We start from the raw sequence: 6,799 nt of genomic DNA on the forward strand, positions 1-6,799 counted from the left end.
CATCATCTCCCTCCTGGACTACTGCCTCCCTGCTATAGCCCTGTCAACTCACATTCAGGTTCCACACAGTCACTAGAATTATCCTTATAAAATACAAATCATCAGTCACAAAAGGACAAATACTGTATGAGACCAGGAAAAGGTTTACACACTGGAAAAAAAAAAAAAAAAAAAACAACCTTTGACGGTTATAAGAAAGGGGAGGGGCAGGGAGGGAAAATCACTAACTAAATAGTGGACAAGTTAACTTTGGTAAAGGGAAAGACAGCACACAATATAGGGGAAGGCAGCACAGTTTCACCAAGGCAAAGTCATAGACTCTTCCTAGACATATCCAAACACCTTGAGGGACCGAGTTACTGGCGCTGAGGGCTGGGGACCATGGTCTCAGGGGACATCTAGGTCAATTGGCATAACATAGTTCATAAAGAAAATGTTCTACATCCTACTTTGGTGAGTAGCATCTGTGGTCTTAAAAACTTGCAAGTGGCCATCTAAGATACATTTATTGGTTCCATCACGTTTGGAGCAAAGCGGAATGAAGAAAACCAAAGACACAAGGAAAATATTAGTCCAAAGAACTACTGGACCACATGAACCACAGTCTCCACCAGCCTGAGTCCAAAAGAACTAGGTGGTGCCAGCTACCAACACTGACTGCTCTGACAGGGATTACAATAGAGGCTCCCAGACAGATTGGGAGAAAAATGTAGAACAAAATTCAAATGCACAAAAAAAGACCAGACTTGCTGGCCTGACAGGGACTGGAGGAACCCTCAAGACTATGGCCCCCGGACATCCTGCTAACTCAGAACTGAAGCCACTCCTGAAGTCCACCTTTCAGCCAAAGATTAGATAGGCGTCTACAAAACAAACAATAACACGTGAGGAATGTGCTTCTTAGTTCAATCAAGTATACGAGACCAAATGGGCAACATCTGCTCAAAAGCAAAGACAAGAAGGCAGGAAGGGTCAGGAAAACTGAACAAATGGACACAGAGAACCCAGAGTAGAAAGGGGAAGAGCGCTGACACATTGCAAGGACTGCGACCAATGTCACAAAACAATTTGTGTATACATTTTTGAATGAAAAACTAATTTGCACTGTAAACTTTCACCTAAAACACAACAAAATTAAAAAAAAAAAAAATCAGCCCTGTCCCTCGTCTGCTTAAAGCTCCCCATCAACCTATAGCAATGGTTCTTACCCCTTTGTGAGTCACAGACCTCCTTGAAAATCTGATGAAAGCAATTAACCCTCTCTCCAGAAAAATGGCATGCGCACACACACACACACGCGCGCGCGCGCACACACACAGGGAGACAACGGACTCCTGAAATCCATGCAAAGACTCTTGGCCTTGGTCTACGTAAGTCCAAGCCCTTTATCACATCACCCAAAACATTTCTTATACATTACACATTGTGCTCTCTTGTTGTTGGTAGGTGCCATCAAGTTGATATTTGACTCATGGAGACCCCATGTGACAGAGTAGCGCTTCCCCATAGGGTTTTCTTGGCTTTAATCCTTATGGAAGCAGATCACCAGGTCTTTCTCCTGAGGAGCGGCTTTCTATAGCTCTAAAGCCTAATAGTTTCTTCAGACTTTATATCTTCTCTTACTGCAAAAGGGAGCCCTGGTGACACAATGGTTAAGTGCTCGGCTGCTACCCGATAGGTCGGTGGATTGAACCAACTAGATGCTCCATGAGATTAAAGACCTGGGAATCCGCTCCCGTAAAGATTACAGCCTAGAAAACCCTACGGGGCAGTTCTACTCCATTGGAATTGACTCAACGGCACACAGCAATAACTTACTACAAAAGCTACCTGTCCACAAGGAGGTAACTGTGCTTTACAAACATTATCTGACAAAGGAATACCAAACCAAAAACCAAACCCGTTGCCGTCGAGTCGATTCTGACTCATAGGGACCCTATAAGATATTGCTTATCTCCATTTTACAAATGAGGAAACAAGAAATTCCTTGCCAGAGTAAAGAACATATGTTTCCTAACTGTGTTATTAGTGCTAATAATTCATCTGGGACTACATCACCTCCAAGAACAGAATAACTAACATTAGGAAAATCGTAAGTCAAACAGTAAAATATTGGAAGACCGAACTCAATATGTATCATATAATTGTCATCAAAAACACATTATTTTAAGTAAGAAACGACAATATTTTGTTTCAGTGCAGACTGTAAATAATTCTATGGAGGATTCTTGGCTACCAATTGACCTTATAATGACAGCAGTAAAAAAAAAAAAAACATATTTTTTACTGTTTAACCCAAAATATAACAATAGTTCCTCTTTTAGGATCTTATGCAATTCCTTTAGCCACAAAAGAACACTGTGTGTGTGTATATTATTTTTAAATTTCCTTCATATGTGTTCAAACCCATAGAACAGAATTGCGTGATCTGAATTAACGACCATCAGTGGATTCTACAAAAGCTTTCATTACTTCAGGGCTACTAATGGTACAGCCATAGAAGGTATAAATCAAAGATAATTAAACCACCTAGGTGTCAAGCTCGTAGACTCCAAAAAGACAGAAAAAGCCTTTAGCCACATGACTCTGACTACCTGAGAAGTGGCTACAGCTTTCCCTTTATTGGAACGTTATGGAAAAAATCTTAAGATCATCACAAAGTCACCTGATGGAGACCAAAAAGCTCTACTCAAACAAACCACTTACTTTAAGGTTCACGAGAGGTTGCTATTTCAGAGTGAATGAAGGGTAAGCCTTACATACTTAGCGGCAAAACCAAGCTAAACAAATTATAAAGCAGGTTAAGTTCAATTTTCAGCACTTCAATTTCCCCTCTCCAAATTTTTACTCTTGTTATCCTCAAGGTCACTTTCAAAATAAAAAAAGATGATAAAACCCAATATTTTTGAGATCATTTGCTTTTTGTCTAATTAAAATCTCCACCCAAAGATTAAGGGAATCTGGCAGGTATTTGGGGAGTCAAGGTCCCTGAGTGGTGCAAATGGCTTGACCTTGACTACTAACTTAAAGATTTGTGGTTTGAACCCACCTACTGGATCCATGGGAGAAAGGCCTGGCGATCTGCTTCCATAAAGATTACAGCCAAAAAAAAAACCCTATGGAGCACAGTTCTACTCTGTGACACACAGGGTTACCACCATGAGTTGGAGTCAATGCAATGGCAATCGGTTTGGTTTTTGGTTTATTTGGACAGTCAGCAAGATTGTAATCTTGAACACTGAATGACATGGGCTCCCTTCTCTTCATTGAATGACAGGGGCTGCTTTCTAAGTTCTGTTGGAGAACAAGAGAAACACCAAGAACTGGGGAGAAACTACAGAAGCTGAGTCCTCCCGTGGGCTTCTCAAGTGAGCACGAATATGCTCTCTGGAAGTAAAATGTAGTCCACAAATTTGTTTAAAGAATCTTTTAGAAAATTGCTTCTCCCCAAAAGCTAAAAGATAGCCATATTTATATCCTGGAATAGTCCACTCATTTTATTATAAATGGAAGACCAGTTTCTTTCCCACAAGCACTGAATATAGTATATCCATGTTTAAGTAGTTTTAGGGGGCAAAAAATTTTAGATTTCTATTCTGAACTGGTTGACGCTTCCTTCACGGAAGCGTTCTATTTTCTACCTACAGATATTCAGTGATCATGAGATCTGTGTTGGAAGGTTCAACTAACTAAAAGAAAGCTTGGTGCTGAAATGCTTTTCCTGGGGGAAAAGCAGTAACCATGTATTTCTTAGGCAGAATGAAATTAGCTATTTATACTGAGCTTCCCCCCCTCTATCTCTTTCATCTTTTTGCTTCCTATGCCTAGCACAGAAATAGGTATTCAGTAAAAGTCTGTTAAATAAAAAAAAATTCTTTCTCCGCTGTGCTTCCTCTTCATTTTTCTTATCTGAAGTCTTCCCTGGGAATGTAAGTTGTCTTCCTCTTCTATATTTAATAGCTCATTACTTGATTGTTTTTCAGTTAAACAACAGGAGTATTTTAAAAAATCTCTTTACTAATAAGTAAGAGTTATTAGACTAATAAGTAAGAGTTATTAGTAACTTTTTAGTTACAAAAAATAGATTCATTCTTTAATGGACGGCAAGTAGCTCACATCTAAACCTAAGAGGATAATTGACTGTATTGCTGCCCATCGTTTCGGCCAGACTCATGGCAACCGCACGTGTTACCCAGTAGAACTGCTTCATCGGGTTTTCTTCACTGTAATCTTTACCTTGCTTCCTCAGAGCCACTGAGTGGGTGGGAAACTTTAGGTTAGCAGCCGATTGCAAACTGTTTGCAACACCCAGGCTTCTTAGACAGATATAAAGTACCTAAGAAAAAATGAATAGCCGATCTAAACATAAATGATGATAATAATTAGAACCAGACGTCTAGAATCTAAGGAGACTTTAACACAGGTCTGGTCTTTTATCCAATCCACAACAACCTTTGCCTAGCATCCCTTCCCTCTACTCCTCCTGAATCATTCTGCCTTAACCCAGCAGTTCACAAGAAGGCAAAGAAAGCAACATAAGCAACAGGGCAAAAGCTGTAATTCAAGGCTGTGAATGTGAATTTTCTGACACTCATGAAAGAGACAGGATCATAGTTATTAAAATATCGAAATATTCCTCCTCCTGGCCAGTATCAGTACATAATGCAGGTAAGGCCATGGAGCATACGGTTCCATTCTTCAAATGCCACTTAGAAAGCTTCATTATGATTAATAAAAGGTAGAGTTTACAATATAAGGGAAATGGGGATAGCAACTTATAATTCAAGCAATTTAAGGCTTTTAAGTATTTTAAAGTCTATACTCATAAGCGTCGCACTTCATTTTTCTTTACTCCAGAAAATTTGTACCATCAGGTGTTGGCAAAGATACGACACTGGAACCCTATATGCTGCTAGTGGGGATATAAATTGGTTCATCCACTTTGGCAAACTCACAGCATCTATTAAAACTGAACATACGCCTTCCCCATGACCCAGAAATTCTGCTCCTGGATACAATCCTAAGAGAAATGAGTGTTCATGTCCCCCAAAAAACTTATAAAAGAATGTTCACAGCAGTGTTATTCATAATTACACAAAACTGGAAGCAATCTAAACATTCTTCAGCAATTGAATGGATAAACAAATTGTGTAGTATATTCATACTAAGGAATAGCAGCCAGCAGATTAAAAAAAAAGAAAACAAAAGAACCATTGCTAAAGGCAACAACATGGTTGAATTTCACAATCACAGTGTGGAACAAAAGAAGCTGGACGTACAAGAGTACATAATGATGGTTCAGTTTACATGCAGTTCAAAAACAGGCAAAAGCAGTCGATGATGATAGATGTTAGAACAGTGGCTACCTTTGGGGATACAAGTTGAGAGGGGCAGAGATAGACTTGTTCTATATATTGATTCGATGGTGATTATGTGGGTATACATATACATATATTAAAAACTCATGGACTTGTACTCTTAACATCTGTGCATGTTTACTGTATGCCAATTATACCTCATTTAGAAAATTCTGGAGAAAGAGAGAAAAAGTAGAAATTTTTGAGATCTTTCCTAAATATAAAAGAGCCCAATGCAGTTTAAACGCAGTTCCAAGTACTGATCTTCATACTTTTAGAAACCTTCTGCATGCTGAAAAATGCCTATGAGTCGGAATCGACTCCATGACAACAGGTTAGGTTTGGTTTCTGGTAATATCAAACAAAACAGTATGTATGAGCCTTATTGTATGAATAGAATCTGAAAACATATTGTACTCTACTTTTAAAACGTGCATATTTACCAACTAGTAAGGATAAATGATTAAGACATTTAAAATGTCTTTGCTTCTCCACATTCTTCTTACTCTTTGCAATTCTGAATTATTTATAACAAAAACTACTGGAAATAATTCCTACACGCCTATATAGCAAACATTGTGTCTATTTACCACAGAGACTTCCTCGAACTTGGAATCACCGAATTTGGAGGCTGAGTGAGACCCAGGGGACTCCCTGACTTGACGGAGGAAGACGCTGAGGCCTTGAACGCAGAGTACAGGTCCCACGGTTGCCGAGCTAGAACTGGGGCCAGAGGCTCCCTGGCCCCGAAACTGTCTCCTTCAACCCAAACTAGAATTAACCCCTTCATCCTTCCAAATAGAAAAGAACTGAACCTGAAGGGGATCCTTTTTGCAGTAAAAACTATTCTACCGAGCAGATTCTTAGGGAACAGCTCAGAGTCCTTGAACGCTCCCTTGGGGTTTAACATCAGGATAAAAACCGAGCTCAGGGGAAGGGGGAAACTCGTATTTTAATCTGTATATTCTATTTGCATAACATTTCCAAAGTAAGTCTTCGTTGATCCTGCTGAAATTAGGCGGGGTAAGGGTCGCTATTTGGGATGAAACGCTTTGGGGGAAAAGGCGGGCACATTTTCCCATCTGAGTTCATTTCATAAATCAAAACATCAAAGGAAGACGCCCCCCTGGGGAGTCTGAGCTAGTCAGGGTTTGGTTCAGAGATGCCGGGCCACATGGCGCCAACCTGGGATGCCCACCCCCAGCCCCAACTCGCGGTGCCCCGGGCTGGGGAGGGTAGGCAGGGCGGCGCTGCCCCGCGGGCCCCGCCGGCACCTTGGCGAGGCCGGCCGGCCGCGGAATCGGTGGCTGCCGCTGGCGACCGCGGCCAGGGCAAAAGCGATGTTACCGAACAGGGACAAGGAGGTGGGGGTGGGCGAGGCGGGAGCCGAAGGCGAGTCTGGGCGCTGCAGAGAGCGCGCGCGAGGCGACGGAGGAGAGCAG

The sequence above is a fragment of the Trichechus manatus genome, unplaced genomic scaffold (assembly GCF_000243295.1).
Source record: "Trichechus manatus latirostris isolate Lorelei unplaced genomic scaffold, TriManLat1.0 scaffold00118, whole genome shotgun sequence".
Taxonomy (NCBI): domain Eukaryota; kingdom Metazoa; phylum Chordata; class Mammalia; order Sirenia; family Trichechidae; genus Trichechus; species Trichechus manatus.